Source organism: Coptis chinensis, chromosome 9 (genome assembly GCF_015680905.1).
Source record: "Coptis chinensis isolate HL-2020 chromosome 9, ASM1568090v1, whole genome shotgun sequence".
NCBI lineage: Eukaryota > Viridiplantae > Streptophyta > Magnoliopsida > Ranunculales > Ranunculaceae > Coptis > Coptis chinensis.
In genome coordinates this window covers 65,298,224-65,314,551 of record NC_141464.1, presented here as the reverse complement: position 1 = coordinate 65,314,551, position 16,328 = coordinate 65,298,224, and the positions used below count along the sequence as shown (strand labels likewise).

General features: G+C 35.8%; 1 long non-coding RNA gene across 1 annotated transcript; it reads right to left on the bottom strand.

Annotated features, from left to right (window-relative positions):
* Window positions 1–14,211: 14,211 nt before the first annotated feature.
* On the bottom strand, window positions 14,212–15,626 carry LOC147477390 (uncharacterized). Its single transcript, XR_015207996.1, has 2 exons — window positions 15,047–15,626; window positions 14,212–14,501 (listed from the first exon to the last, which is right to left on the bottom strand). It is a non-coding gene; the product is annotated as an uncharacterized LOC147477390 (long non-coding RNA).
* Window positions 15,627–16,328: the final 702 nt, after the last annotated feature.

The window sequence follows — 16,328 nt, the reverse complement described above, 5'->3', positions numbered from 1 at the left end:
AAGCGATCGATTATTAAAATGCCATCCACTAGAATATGAAAAATCACATTCAAACATCAATTTTTTTTTTTTTTTTTTTTTTTTTTTAACAATCTTTGGTTTTATTTATTTATCCTTTATATACAAATGTACAAATTCGAGAAAGAGCGTGTCAACAACACGAAATCCAAATAAAACAACACATCACAAACAGCTTAAACTTCGGGCAACTTTCATGTGGGCTGCAGGTGAACCCAATCCAGCCGGTGTGGCTTATCCTTTATGTTTTGGGGCCTAGGGTTTAGGGCGGTACCATCCTTGACCAATGTGCAATGGTCTAATAATAATATTACCCTTAGTACATATGGTATAGCCTCAAACCGCCCGAAACATCACATAGAAAACTGAGCGGGGGTTGGCACAGGGGAATCCATTGCCCGTCTGAACTATGAAATGTCCGATGGTGCATATCCGCGACTCTCTTTGGGCACCATCTTTGGGTGCTAATAAAACAAAGCGTGTATATACATGTTGAGTCTTTTAACGTCGGATCCTCAAGGCGAATGTGAGTCTTTTAACGTCGGATCCTCCAAAGGCGAATGTGAGTCTTTTTAACGTCGGATCCTCAAGGCGAATGTGAGTCTTTTACGTCGAATCCTCAAGGCGAAAGTAGTCTTTTAACGTCGGATCCTCAAGGCGAATGTGAGTCTTTTAACGTCGGATCCTCAAGGCGAATCCCAACAATGGGATTAGCGGGACGGCAGCGAAGTTTATCTGTTGAGCTGGTGTCGGACAATAATATACCTTATACTGGCTCATCTCGGATAAAAGATCAAGACACAGACCGAAGGAGGAGTTTGGCGGTTCATACACCACCCCATCCTTTTTAAAACAAATTAAGCTTTTCGAGCAAAAGTACTACGACCATTACCAATTCGAGATGGGTGAGATTTGGACCAAATGATGAGTTGGAGTTAGCGAGGAAGAGAATAGAAAAGGAGGAGAAAGAAGGATTTGAAATTTTTGGTACCCATTGTTTTCACGGAGGCGCGTTTGCTTTCGATTATCGAGGACATTTATACTTTTCGAAGTTAGAGTTTTTAGTGGACTAAGGTTCGGCTTTGCAACCACACACTCTAAGGAATTTTAGAAAGAAAATAGAAGAGGGCGGCTACCCTAATGGCATACTTTTCTGTTAAATACATGGAAAGAAGTACACCAGCGAATCTATTAGTGCGTGTAGGCGGATCATTGAGAAGAGTCTCTTCGACATCACGGAGAGGCGCAACTCATGATAATGTTTAAAGTGGCCCATTTACTTGGAATTAGCTACCATCATTTTTTAGTTTTCCGCGAGAGATAGCCCCATAAGGGGTGGCCAGAGAGCGATGAAAGGACCCGGACCATCGAGTTTTAATTTTTCTGGAAAAATGTGTAATCTTGAGTTGTACATCAAAACTTTTTGACCGACTTTGAACTCTTTTTCGCAATATGTGCTTGTCATGCACTCTTTTCATGTTGGCTTTATAGGATTTTGAGAGAGATCATAGGCATCACTCGAATTTCCTCAAGCTCGTTTAAACTGCAATTTTCTTTTTTAAGCTGCCATGTTAGTGTTATAATTGAGGCTTTTGATGGCCCATAGAGCCGCGGTGCTCAAGTTCAACCCGGCCGGATGACAAGGTTTTCCAAAAGCGAGGCGATCGGAGACATCCCCATAGGTGTCTTAAAAGGCATTACGTATGCCCACAAGGCATCGGATAATCGTAGAGACCGATCTTTCCTAGATGGATTGGCCAGTTTTTTCAAAATGGATTTTATTTCTCGATTAGAGACTTCTACTTGACCAACTGGTTTGAGGATGATCTGGGTTGCCACTTTGTCGTGACTCCATATTTCTTTACTAATGATTCAAAAATTTTATTGCGAAATGTTTTCCCGTCACTAATTATAGCTTTTGGAACACCAAATCGAGAAAAATATTTTCTTTTTACAAACAAAACGACCGTTTTATGATCGTTAACCGCGACATGCCAATGCCTCGATCCATTTTGACACATAGTCAACTGCTACAAGTATGTATAGGAAGCCATGAGAATTTGGAAATGGACCCATGAAGTCGATGCCCCATACATCAAAGATTTCCACAATTAGAATGGGATTTAAGGGCATCATATTACGTTGAGTAATGCGACCTAATTTCTTTGGCGGCGATTGCATGCTTTGCAATGCTCATGTGCATCTCTAAACAATGTTGGCCAATAAAACCACATTGTAGAACCTTGGCGCGATTTTCTTACCACTAAAATGACCACCACAAGATTGTTCATGGCGAAAGGATAACACATCGTTGTGTTCCCGGTCGAGAATCTGTGCAATGGATTAGTTGATGCGAACAATACTTGAAGAGGTAGGGATCATCGAAAATAGAATTTCCGCGATGGATAAAAACTTTTTCGGTCATTCTGAGACCAAGATAAAGGAACTTCCTCGGTAACTAAGTAATTTACTATGTCGGCGTACCAAGGGGCGAAAAATAAAGTACAAGTGTTCATCACGGAAAGGAATCCGCGGATAGGTTCGATGTCGATATCAACATCAGCGACAAGTCTTGATAAATGGTGCGCAACCACATTTTAAGCTACCTTTTTATCTCTAATTTTGAGAGTAAACTCTTTGCAAAAGGAGAATCCATCGGATCAACCTTTGTTTTGCATCTTTTTAAGCTAATAGATAGCGAAGTGCGCGCATGGTCGGTGTAGACAATAGTTGGAGAACCCACTAGGTAAGGGCCGAAACTTATCTAACGCATATCTGGGCGAAAACTCTTTCTCCGGTGGTGGTATAGTTTAGTTGAGCTTCATTAAAGGGTTTTACTCGCATAGTAAATGACAAGCTGGCTTATCTTCTCCGGCGTTGCCCTAATGCGACTCAATAGCATAGTTAAACTTTCGCGTCACATTAATTCAAAAGGTTTAGACCAATCGGTGGTTGAATTATGGGAGCGGTAGTTAATCGCGGTTTTAATACCTCAAAGGCTTGTTTGCAACTGAAACTGAAATCAAAAGCGGCATCTTTAAGCGGGGAGATTGGTTAAAGGTCTAGCAACCTTTGAGAAATCTTGAATAAATCTCCTATATAAAACCTGCGTGTCCTAAGAATCTTGCGAATGTCTCGAACTGTTTTTGGTATAGGAAGTGAAGCAATTTTTTCTATCTTAGCTTTGTCGACTTGATTCCGTCCTTTGAAGCGATATGTCCTAAAACTATTCCTTTAGTAACCATGAAATGGCATTTTTCCCAATTAAGAACAAGGTTTTCTCTTCCTGGCGTGTAAATACTTTTCAAGATTTGATAAACAGCTATCGAAAGAATCTCCATAAATTGAGAAGTAGTCCATGAATACCTCCATAAACCGTTCAACCATATCGAAAATATGAAGCATGCGGCGTTGGAAAGTACCGGTGCATTGCAAAGGCCAAAAGGCATTAGTCTATATATGCAAATGTACCAAATGGGCCAATTGAGCGTTGTCTTTTCTTGATCGGCCGGGGTCTATGACTATCTGAAAATAACCGGAATAACCATCAAAGCGATAATAGGCATGACCCATTAAGCGTTCGAGCATCGATCGATGAATGGAAGTGGAAAGTGATCCTTCGGTGGCGGCATTAAGTTTGCGATAGTCGATGCATATTAAGCCATTTCTTTGGGATCTGGCGGAAATGCATTCATCTTTATCATTTTAGCTGGCGTAATGCCAGATTTCTTTGGAACTTCGTTAATGCGGGACTCACCCAAACACTATCGGAGATAGGGTAAATAATACCCGCATCTAGTAATTTTAACACTTCCTCTCGGGACCACATCTTTCATGGTAGGGTTTAGGCGTGGTGGTTCCGCGGCGTCTTTGCATTTTCTTCGGTGTATCACGATGGGTGCACACATTAGGTTCAATGCCTTTAATGTCATCGAGGGACCATCCAATAGCGAGCGATGTTGTTGAATGACATTAATTAAGCGAGCTTCTTGATCGTCGGTTAATTGTGAAGAAATAATAAGCGGGTGGCGACCATCGGCATCAAAGGCATGCGTATTTTAATTCGAAGGAAGTGGTTTTAATTCGGGGGTGGGCGGAGTGGGTATTAAAGATTCTTGAGGAAGGTCATCATCCATAGTAGTAAGCAGTTGATGATCATCCAAGTTACTTGACATCAACTGTTGTAGGGTCAAATAATGATGCTTGACTCTAATAACTCATTTACTTCTTGTGTATAATCATCGTCCTCAAACTTCGAGTAAGCTAAAGGAAAGAAATCGGTACACTTCATCTTCGGGAAAGAGTTTGTAAAATACTCTTTGCGGAATCTTTATCAACCACTGTTAACCTCACCATCAATGTCGAGGGCTCACGGAAGTTGTTTCATCAACTTGAACACATTCACCTCGACCGAAAGATTTCCGAGGACATGGTCATGGAACCATCTCGACAATTAATAAGAGCATTAGCAGTGGCAAGGAACGGACGTCCTAAGATGATAGGAATGGAATCACATGCAACCTCTGTATCCAAAATAACAAAGTCTACAGGATAGAAGAAATCTTGGACTTTTACAAGGACGTTTTCCACAATTCCTTTTGGATACTTTATGGAACGATCTGCTAACTGTAGAGTCATGGTGGTAGGTTTAAGTTCATGAAGACCTAGTTGTTTAAATAAATAATATGGAAGTAAGTTCACACTAGCTCCTAGGTCTAGTAGAGCAGTAGCCGTGTATTTGTCACCTAAGGTGCATGGAACCGTTGGTCTACCGGGTCCTTGTATTTTACTATACCATTTTTGTTCGGTAATGGAGGGAAACTGTTCAGTGAGGAACACTTGTTGAGGAACGTTAGTTCTTCTTTTTGTGGTGCACATATCTTTCAGAAATTTTGCATGTTTTGGTAATAATTTTAAGGCATCGAGAAAAGGTAAGTTTATTGTTAAATTTTGAAAAGTCTCTCGAATTTCAGCAAAATTGTCATCAGGTTTATTCTTTGCTAAAGCGTCTTTGGAAAGCGGTGCCTTAGAGGCGAATTTGGCAAAGTGGTCTACTTGCTTGTTTCCTACATTCGGAGGTGTTGACTTTGTTGAATCTGGGGAATCTTCCGTAGGTTTATTATTAGAAATAGATTCCTTGGAACCCTCCTGTTCTTTTGGTTGATTATCTGGCATACGTATCTGATTGTCGACAGTTTTTCCAGATCGTAAAGTAGTGATTGCATGCACCTCACCTTGGTTGGGGGTGCTTGTACCAGGGGCATTGGTGAGTTCAAAGGCGTGTTTCTTTGGTTTAGGGTTTGGAACCGCTTGCTTGTCGGAAACCACGCTTCGACTCTTTCTTGCTTAATTCTTTGAAGTGATTGTTGGATAGACGTTAAAATTTGAGGCTGTTGGTTCATGTAAGCCCGGGGAAAGTCTCATTTGTCCTATCCATAATGGTTGGCGCAGAGTTGTCTGCAACGGTAGTAGTTCTCGATTATTGCTTAGAAGTTGTTGATTATAGTTGGGATTTGGATTAAATTTGGAACAAAGCTTGCGCGGTTGGTCCGATAATTAGCATTAGAATTATTTTGAAATTGACCTTGTTGGTATTGTTGATTATTTCCTTGGCGGTATGGAATAAAATTATTGGTAGGTCGAGCAGGTTGATTAAGCGAAACCGGGGGAGCCCCCATTTGTTGGTTATTTTGGCCTTGCGAAATTCGGATGTTGTCTCCACGGTGCATTGGGAATGTTGAATGCACATGCCTCCTCCGCTTGTTGAGTAGGGAAGCATATAACAAAGGACAATATGCATCGGGATGATCGGGACTAAGACAAAGGACACAAGGAGTGGTGTCAACGTTCATGGCCGGTTTTGGTAGTTGATCGTTTACTTGAACTACAAGGGCATCTACTTTTTAGTTAGGGATTCTATCAAATTTTTATTTCGGGATCGGGTTTTACCTCAAAAATAGATGTGGCTTTTGTAACGGTATCCTTTGATGATCTAGGCGGCTCGGTGTTACCCGGTGTGTACCTTTTTCGCTTGTTTTCAAGAAAAGTATAAACTTCGTAGCTCCTTTGTCCATGAAGCAACCTCCGTTCATTATATCAAGAGTTTCTTTTTGATGATCAGACGGACCATTAAAGAATGAGCGAACAAGGACGACTTTTCTAGTTGGTGGTGAGGACATTCTAACGAAGATCGATAAAAAGCGACTCCATGCTTCCGTAAAAAGGATTCATGAGGATTTTGGCGGGAAGAATTGAATTTTACGAAGCATTTGAGTTGTTTTCTTCGAGTGTAAAACCTGAAGCATAAAAGCTTGAACTAGTTTATTCCATGTGTTTATGGATTGTGATTGTTGTCCTGCTAGCCGGATTGATGCTTTTCCGCTAAAGTGAATGGAAACTTGACCCGAAGCAAGAGTTGTTCCTTAGAAGGCTGGCGGATGATGAAATGTTGTTGCCACTTGTTGAAGTCTACGAAGATGATTATGCGGTTTTTCGTGCTCCAACCCATGATATATTGGTAACAAACTGAAGGCGTTTGGTGGGATCTGAAAATCACCGACAATGTCCTCAAGTTTGATCTTGGGAAGAAGGTCCTTCACATGTCTGCGATATAGAAGTCGAGAGGGGCTTCTCTGGCAGTGGAGGATCGTCGGCCATAATGGCGAAGTTGATGGCGGCGAAGGATTGTGATGAAGGTAATTAGCGAGAAGAAGAACAATTTTTATGTGAGAACTTACGCAAATTGCTTATCGTATTTTTTTCGACGATAGGTTTGTTCAATTTTCTTTAGTGGAACCCGGACCTTAATCTCATGCAAGCATAAAATTAGATCTAACTTACGGAAGGAATTATGAGGACTTCGAATTTTATTATTATCTTAAGCATTAGGGTTGAACAACATATGCCTAAGCTGCTGCTAACGTAGCAGTGAAGCTAGGAATACGTGTGCATAAACCAACAGCCAGGTCACAAGATAGATATGAGGGAGGATTTCCGTGCAAGCACGGTTCTAATTAAGTAACCTCAATCTTTCAAGTTTCCTAGACACCATTGGAATATGATTAAGATTTATGGAATTAAAATTTATGCAAAGGTGGTATTAAATTAATTTTAATTTAATTTTTTTTTTTTTTTTTTTTTTTTTTTTTTTTTTTTTTTTTTTTTTTTAAGATTTATGCAAGGTTTAAAATACAAACATACAAATACGATCTACTCATACAATACTAGGTGCAGTAGCATGTGAAGGTACTCTACTCATCATGCATTATAGCTATCTGAATAGGCAAGCTTGTGTCATCGATAAATATTTCCATCACGTCTGAGGGCAAATATACATCGATAATGTCGTATATATGCGCTAATTTGTAAATCGATATTACGTAAATGTATATCAACAGATAGCAAATGAATTTGAATCACTCATGCATTATCTAAATACCTTAGCATCTGAATCTGATATACATCACTGTGAGAATAGATGACAAAACTAAACATGCAAAGTATTATACCCAAACTAAAATCGACTCTTGTATTGCATAATAAATCGATTTCGACAATACTCATTGAGATTAGAATGTCCTATAGAGAGCAGCTTTACCCGTGTAGGGTTTAAAACAACTTACCCAACTAAGATTTTAACCCTCGTTGGAATGTTCTCCTCTTTCTTGACAAAATCGACATATTAGACAATACCGGTAATGCGTTATCGTGAAATATCAAACATTTAACAAGCAACATTTATCATTAGAAAGACATATACCCATGCAATACAATACCATTAATATGTAAATATACATTCATATGCAATTCATGTCCGTGTAATCGTTATATAAATATTTACCGGTATCTGAATTTGATTCATGCATAATTCGAGGCTAAAGCTTAAATAATAATCCATAAATTTTTCCTAATACTATATACATGGCATACATGCAGAAAAACATAATAATAATAATATAAATAAATTACAATAATACTGAAAATTGGAACCCTTTAGCTTCCAGCGTTTTAAAAAGATATGAAACAGGACGTTTCGATTAAATTAACGCGATTAATCCCAAAGGATTATCGAATTTTTTCGATCTTGGACCAAATATTTAGGCCTGGAAATGGATCAAGGTGGATCGAGGAGATCTTTGGTGGCTGAAAATGAGCAATAACAGAAGAAATTCACCCGAGGGGCCAGCGGGTCCCACTCACAAGACTCCGACTCCACCCAGCCGCGCCTTTGGTCTTTTTTAATGACTTGAATTTTCACGAAGTCTTATAATTTGCTGCAATGATGTTTCCCAGTCCTAACTTTTGGAACTGGCGATTGGAGCGAAATTTTTTAGCGAGCGGGTTGTTTTACGAGGCAAAAATACGAAAAAAAACAAAAAAAAAAAAAAACAAATGAAACGTAAAGGAAGAAAGAGAATGGGGTTCCCCTTTGCAACTTCTTCGATCTTTAGCACAAGTTCTATGGCTTTAGAACACGGCCCGGAGCCATTTGATATATGCTTGGAGAACACTACTTAGAGATTTGAACTCTCTAAGTTTGATGTAAAAGCACTCAAAAGTACCTTACTCACGATCTTACGTTGAGTAGAGTTAGAATAAGGATTGAACTACCTAAAAGTATAGAACAACTACAAATTGGATGTTACAATAAAGGGAACTAAGGAGTAAGGTTATAATACTAGGTTTCTTCCTAACAAACATTAAAGCAAAACATTTAAGTTTGAAATCATGCACTTAAACAAAATACAAATTACTAAAAAGAAAGGTGGAGAGTTAATCCTCCTCATGTGAAACTATCATTAGTTGTTTATTTGAAAAAGGTTTTGATTCTTCCTAGACTCATAGACAAGTCCCTAATGGAAAAATAGAATTGATCCCTAGCATGCATGGCTCACTTAAGAGCTCATACATGCTAGCAAGTGAAACCAAACAATGACTTATCTCTAAGCTCATTGTTTGATTCCCTAACTAGACACTACACCAACTATCATTTTGGGATAGGATGTAGTGTTAGTTGTTCATCCTAAAAACCTACCAAACTCACAACCAATGTTTTTCCCTCACATGAGTTGGATTAACTCCCCAAAAGGGAAGTTAGCTCATGATCCTTGGGACAAGGACTTATGAACTAATAAAAACTCAAAAGAGAAAGAGAGAGAGAGAGAGAGAGAGAGAGAGAGAAAATCCACAACCAAACTCACTTCTATTATTTCTTAGAAGAACAAGTGTTCCTCCATTAAAACTATTACAAGCTTTTCAATAATATCAAAAACTCACTTCTCCTTTTCACTAAGGAACTAAAATAATGTCATGTGAGGAAAATAAGTCAAGGGAGTAATTGGAGTGTCCCCATATTTGTCTAATTTCTTCTCCATTTGAGAGAAATCTCCTTTCCTCCCACGTGACTTATCAAACCACATTGATTCATTTTTATCTACCACATTAAAACAAAGTGACACCTTGCCTTTTTTTCACTATTAACACCTAATCTAATTTATTACATGCAAGGTGTCAACTTTGCACCAATAATTTGTTATCTTTGTCTTGACATGCTCCATGATTGATGACTCATCCAATCTTGTGCCCCGCGATAGTGGGTCCATGTGCGATCCGGTATTTTGGGCGGTTTTACAACTTCCGCCTATCGTAGAGTTCATCGCCTTGATTGTCTGAGCAGCTCTCTTGTCGCATTCGGAGTCCTGGTTCGAGTGGTAGGAGCTTTGGAAGTTTGATGCTTCTACGTGGATTTGGAAGAATTCATATATACGCCGTTTCTCGTGCTTTATTGCAGGTTTAACCAATATTTCCATGTTTACTGCAAATACCTGCAAAAGTATGAAAACATATTTATTTCATGATTATTAAACACATAATGAACCAAATTTATATGTCTCAATGGGGTTTCATAATACACTTTTGGGTGCTTATCATTGTGCACTAAAAACGTATGGTATTAAACAGATATGACAAATTAAATAAACAAAGTATATACGCTCAACCATATTAACAATCAAACTATCAAAGTGAAATAGCAAATATTTCTATGGGTAAACCATTATTTCTGCATATTTCCAATCACATAAGCTTACAAAAGTTACTCCCTTTAGCTTCACATAAATCATAAACCAAGGTACAAACAACAGATTGGAAATTATTGGCATGAGGTTATGAGCAATATTAAGATCAATCGGACATCAAACTAAAAAAATTATACACTTTTAAACCTATGGAAATTCTTAAACACTTTTGAAATTTACTCCCTCCCTTTGTTTACAATATAAACATGTGACAAAAAGATAAACTATATAAAATTTTCTAAAAAATAGGCAAGCTAGGAGTGGATTTTACCTTATTAATTGCAAGTGCATAACTTCAAATGACTTGTACGCATAAATACTGACAAAATAGAAAGAGAATATTTCATTGGGAAACGAAGGTTAATCTACTACTACGAAAATGAAAGATTTCTAAATTCAATTAAATGAGACAGACACATATCCATAAGACATTTTATGAAGATACTTTATGGCATACAACGTAACAAAATCTATACATAATTCAATCTAAAATTTATACTCATAAAACCATTGAGTTGCACTATAGAAAAAAAATTGGGCGTTTGAAAAAAATTTATACCTAGCGCGCATTTGAAATTTATTCTCCTTGATAATGCCACTTTTCAAGCTAATACTATAAACTCATTCCCAATTCATGGGAGCCTAAATTCACAAATTAGTCGAATGCCACATTGTATCCTCTATTGTGTAGGTTGTGTTCGAATTTTTTAAAGCATTCTAAGTTGTGTGGTTATTGTACTAAATATTTATATAATAAATAGATGTGTCATTCTAATGCAATGGGCACAACAAATCCACTATGCTCAGTGATGATACAAAAAGCAAAACATACAATACTATCAAGATGCACACTTGATCACGCATCCTCTTCTCTATCATGTGTTGTTCCACAACGATATGATTAATGCGAATCATTCTGACTTTGGGGACAAAAATAGGATCCACCAACCCAATACCAATACGAAGCTCCTATTAAGTTAAAAACTATTAAACCCCATACAATGATAAATTATATTTCGAGACACCATCGATTTACCAAATTGAAGTTATTTCAGTAGCAACATAAATATGGGATCGAAGACACGAAAATCAAAACATAGAGATTGAATATAAGACGAAAGAGACAACATATACCTGATCTTGGAGTTTCAGAATCAATTAACCAAGAATTCACCAAGTGCGAACTGATATTGCTATTTTTAAATCACCACCAATTCCGATTGACCAATTCAGGTTAGGGGGTCGAAAAAGTGGAGAGAGTGGCGCTCTTAGCTAGACAATTAACACCCTTCCAGCTAGTGAGTAATACATAAGTCAGTAGTCACTCTAAAAAAACCTACCCAAATTTGAATACAACTTAAAAAATTTGTGGCACGAAATTAACATGTAAAACAACTTACATTTGCACACACTCAAGAGGCATAAGATGAAATTGCACCGTGTGATTAGATAATAAATATTTACGCATATAGTCGCCTAATAGGCTTCAATCTTTGGCACCTGTAATATTGCAATTACAAATAATTTTAAGATAACAAATAGATAACAAACGAAAAACCAAAAACAAAAACCAAAAACTAAACGAAAACATAAAAATGTGAAAGATAGAACCTGCTTGTTGAGATATGCGTAGAATGAAGTGCAGAGAGGTAGTATAGTTGTTATATAAAAAGCCAAAAGAACGAAATTTATATGTGGGAATTGCACGAAAGAAGATGGAGTTGGTTAATGTAAAATGGAGGAGTTACATCAAAATCGAATAAATTTGGACATGGAGAAAAAGAAAATTTTGATGGAAAAAAGAAAGTTGTAATAATAGGAGAGGAATAAGGATTAACATATGGGAATTTAAACATGGAAGAGAGAGATTTATTCTTCATTATTTCCATTTTAGTTTTATTTCTAATAAATACATTTACACCCATGAATTTCTTCATTAAGTGGAGGCATTGGTTTTTTTTTTTTTTTTTTTTTTTTAAAAAAAATTTGTTGGAGAGGCTAGGGTAATGAAAAATTATAAATAAATAAAACGGAATATAATACCATGAAGAAAGGATTAAATGGACTTTAATGTAGTAATTTAGAAATTAATTGAGGGAGTATTCAAAGGTTTTAATAATATAAATGTTTTAAGAGGCTATAAAAAATAAAAAATAAATAAACAAATTGAATAAAACAGAATTAAAATATTATTAAGAAATAATTAAATAATATTTAATTCATTGGCACCTGCAATATTGCAATTACAAATAATTTTAAGATAACAAATAGATAACAAACGAAAAACCAAAAACAAAAACCAAAAACTAAACGAAAACATAAAAATGTGAAAGATAGAACCTGCTTGTTGAGATATGCGTAGAATGAAGTGCAGAGTGGTAGTATAGTTGTTATATAAAACGCCAAAAGAACGAAATTTATATGTGGGAATTTCACGAAAGAAGATGGAGTTGGTTAATGTAAAATGGAGGAGTTACATCAAAATCGAATAAATTTGGACATGGAGAAAAAAAAATAATGGAAAAAAGAAAGTTGTAATAATAGGAGAGGAATAAGGATTAACATATGGGAATTTAAACATGGAAGAGAGAGATTTATTCTTCATTATTCCCATTTTAGTTTTATTTCTAATAAATACATTTACACCTCTTCATTAAGTGGAGGCGTAGGTTTTTTTTTATTTTTTTTTTATTTTTTTTTTATTTTTTTAATTTGTTGGAGAGGCTAGGGTAATGAAAAATTATAAATAAATAAAATGGAATATAATACCATGAAGGAAGGATTAAATGGACTTTAATGTAGTAATTTAGAAATTAATTGAGGGAGTATTCAAAGGTTTTAATAATATAAATGTTTTAAGAGGCTATGAAAAATAATAAATAAATAAACAAATTAAATAAAACGGAATTAAAATATTATTAAGAAATAATTAAATAATATTTAATTCATTTACAAACCATTTAATTCATTTACAAAACATTTAGTTCATTAAGTAATACTTTTAAATGGCATTGAAAAGGAGTTTCAAAATGCTCTAGATCGTACATCTGCTCTAATCTAACTCAGATCCCCAGACGATCCCGACCACCCTTTGTCTTGCCATTGTGTCTTATTATAATACTAGGTATAACCCGTGCCTTCGGCACAGTTGTTTTACATTTTTTGATGCATATTTTTGTTAGAAAAAAAAAAGTTAATATGTAATTTTATAAATTCACTCAATATCATTTGTTTAGTTTTATCCGTGACATGTCAATTTTAACACGCAATGTTATCCGTGACGTCAATTTTAACATGCAATTTCTTTCTTAATTAAACTATTTTTAATTATATTACTTTGAGCTTTTGTGTATCGACACATTTTTATTCAAATGTTTTTAGCAAGCAAGTTTGTTTGTTTGTTATTATTATTATTATTATTAAGCAAGTAAGTTCTCTCGAAACAAAGAAGAGCCCCGGCCTTTTAAAGACTTTATTGGCGACAAATATCAAATATCGTAATCCAAACTGTATTACTCTTCAATTTTATATACGATCTCGTTGTCATTCTAATTTCAAACACTAAATTTCTTCCCAAATCAAAGCACTACACCGGCCAGGTGCTCCACTATTACAAAGTTATAGCAAATTACTACGAGAATCTTTATTGAATTTGGTTCAATATTCACCTTTAATTTATTATTATTATTTTTTACATTCACAAATGACTTATGGTAAGTAAATAGATTAAATATATAGGAGATGAAATATAAATTTAATTAAAAAAAAGAAAAAAAAATATATCACTATTAACTATTTTATTTTTTATTTTTATTTTATTTTTTAAAATGGTCGAAGGTTTTGGCATAAAATTAAACTCTCAAGTACATGGTACCTTATAAGTCCTCCACAATTCACTTTAGAAATCCAGTAGATGTACAATTACAATACTCTCCAAGACATATAAAGTTAAGATATATGGATGATCTACAACTTGGTTGGACTCTTTGAAAGAATGCACAACAGTTACGTGGTGTATATATCTATAAGTGTACTTCTGCTGCTACCAGATTATTGTACAGTACCATTGTGGCTTGTCCATCTTGTTGTTGGTGTTAACTACTCTTTAGGAGTCAAGTTTGACCACAATGTCTATATATAATACTACAATGAAAATGATAAGTACATAGGTGACTCTTTGATAATAACACTATGAATGATTTACAGTAAAAGTCATGTGCCATGTATTCATGCATTACCAAGACCTCCTATGCCCTAAGATCTTTTCACGGAGCTAGAATCAATCTGCACCTTCTTAAATCCCAAGTACTTGCATACCCAAATTGTATCCCAAAAACTGGCAAACCCACATTGTTACTACAAGTTTTATAAGCTCTTCAAAGAGTACACCCTTCCTACTTCAGCCACCTGTAACATGCATTTCTTATTAAATATCCACTGCCCACATTAATTTGTATAGCTGACCTCCTTAACCTACGCACTTCGTGTCTAAAAATAATTTTTTTTAAGAAGGAACTGAGAACATTAGATGGTCTAAGTGGTGTGTCACGGGACCACATGCTGTCACCTTTTTGCTTTCTAAGTGTCAGCAACCTTTCTGTACAAAAACATGGAACACAACTATAGTCGCATCACCCAAGGTCACCTTATGGATAATCCAAATTCCAAAGAATCTCTTCAATAGCAACATAATTCAACTTAATAATAACCCAAAAACAGTTGCTCAGGCCACTAATGAGAGATAGAGAATTCGATCCCTTTGAATCAATAGTTAACTTCACACTCTATACGTACTTCATGAAGTGCTCATTATGGAGATGCTGACCAAAAGAAGAGTGGAAGACCTAATAGCTTGGTTCATACAGTAAACCGACTAATGATGAAATCCCTTAAAATTGGAATGATCATACATAAATCCTAGCTCACATACAAAGCAACGAAATCATACAAACCTCTTTTAAAATATGTGGTTGAGCTTTCATAAGGATCTTTGATAATGTCCCTAGTTAGCCACTATTTCTTCCACTATAAGTGCGTAGTCCATTGTAACACTTAAAACTGCGTTCATAAGCCTTCAAACCTAAATTTGAAAAAATAATTTATTAAGAGAAGTGTAATTAGAATAGTAAGATGATAAACTTTTTGATCATATGCAATTAGTATATACTTCAATTTCACGGTATACCAAACACAGTCGTTAATAGAGAACGGAACAAATAAATTATTAAATTAACAAATAAACGCAACAATCATCTAACAGGCTAGCATGCTTGCAGAAATACATTGTGATGGGGGTCTACGGTCTGCCCAATCCCAATAATTAAGCTAAGGAATTCACCCTTTTTAGTGAGGATGGTGAATCAATGCAACCAACTACAGGTTGTAATCCAAAGTATGTAACCATGAGGAATCATACCATAGTTTACTTGGTCAAGAGCTATGGCGCAATTGCTGCAAGTTGGCCAAAGTTTTCTTAAAAAGTTTATTTTAGAGTATGAACAGACTAATTTAGAGCACGCTTCAAAAGCAAGATAAAGCGTCACTACTTGAGGTTAAGGAGGGGATTAAAGTTTTTACCTGGAAATGTCATATGGTTGCTACTAAATCAACCCAAAGTTCATTGGCTTTCTCTTCTATTCATCACATATTTACAACTACTTCTCGGACAAACAAAAATATCATATTTGAACTTGCAAAACACATACATTGCAATTAATTCAGTAATAGTTAAAATGTAGAATGTAGACCACTAAGAATGCAACTTGAACAAATTGGCGAGGTGCCCTAGCAAAGTCGGAAAACCTTTGGGTGATGATACCAAAGGTCCGGGACTCGAACCCCTGCATCAAAGAGTCACTGATCTCATTTAAAAACAGGCTTACCAATCAAAAAAAAAAAAAAAAAACTGAACAAATTGAAGAAAACAAACAACATGGTGCAAAGAACAATTTTCAATAAACTTGAACAAAATAGGTAAATCTCATATCAGAACTTTAAGAAAAGAGCTTTTAAAAATGGAAGATTACGTTGTTATTGTTGTTGGGGGGTTCTAGAAAGATTACTAAATAGAATGAAAACGAACCAATTGACACTTGAACTCCTTGTCAACTATTTTCTGGAATTGTCTGGTATCCATCATTCATCAATTTCACAAAGCGTTAAGTGAATGAAACTATTCTAATTGCAATGGACAAATATACAAACCTATCAAAACATAAACAGAAAGATCTCAAT